A 1148-nucleotide genomic window follows, 5' to 3' on the forward strand; every position below is an offset into this window, starting at 1 on the left:
CCTATTGCCTTCTTGCCTACATGGTTTCTGTTTAGAGATCTGAGTTTAATTTGATTTGCTTGCCTTTGTATGTTACACTTTTCTTTTCCCTAGCTGTTTTCAGAATTCTGTCCTTATCTTTGATTTTGGAGAGCTTGATTATTATATGTCTTGGTGATTGCCTTTAAGGGTACATCCTTTCTGGGGTTCGTTGAGCTTCTTGAATGCTTATCTTTTTGCTTTTCAGGATGTTAGGAAATTTTTCTTCCAAAAGCTCTTCAACTGTCTCCTCTGTGGACTTGTGTGATTCTTCCTCGTCTGGAATGCCAATTATTAAGTTATTTCTCTTCATGTTGTCCAACATGAATCTTATAGGCCTTCTTCAGGTTTTTTTTTTTATCCTTTTTTGTGTTTTCTCTTTTATCTTAGTAGTGTTGAGAGATTTATCTTCTTGATCACTAGTTCTGGCTTCTATCTCTTCAGTTCTACTCCTTCGCCCTTTCAGTGTATTGTCCATTCCTGATATTCTATTATTAATCACCTGGACCTCTTTCTTTAGGTTTTGAATTGCTTCCAATGCTGTATCTATTTTATTTGATTGTTCCTGTAGTGCTTTCCTGACTTCTTCCTTATTTTTCTCAACTCCATTGTATAGTTTTTTGATATATTTTATAATCATTTTTATGAATTCCTTCTCAGGCATTTCCAAAACCTGCCCATCTTCCAGTATGGAGTATAGGTCTACTTCCAGCTCATTTGCCTCAGGCACTTTATCTCATTTCTGGACATGTGTTGATATAATCATCTGTTTCTGGTTTGGGGGCATATTCAGGAGTTATCTGTGGACTTAATACTTAGGTGGGTCTTTTGGTATTTTGTATGCTTTCTTATTGCCACCAGGTAGGTGTGATCAGGAGATGGGATTCCCTTTTCAGTCTTCTTCCTGAGAAATTTCAAGATGCCACTGTTGGTCATTGTAGCATAACTTAGGAATCAATTTTCAGCCTATTTCCTTTTTAGTCTGCCTGTCCCACTCCACAATCCTCATTCAGGCCTTTTTCCTCGTGATAAACAGTTCAGGGCCAGCTGTGGCCCTTTGGTTTTCAGTAGAAACTGTCACTTTAAATTTCTAGGAGATCTGTGCACATGTGTAGTAGAACCCTCTGGGG

Source organism: Chrysochloris asiatica, unplaced genomic scaffold (genome assembly GCF_000296735.1).
Source record: "Chrysochloris asiatica unplaced genomic scaffold, ChrAsi1.0 scaffold00013, whole genome shotgun sequence".
NCBI lineage: Eukaryota > Metazoa > Chordata > Mammalia > Afrosoricida > Chrysochloridae > Chrysochloris > Chrysochloris asiatica.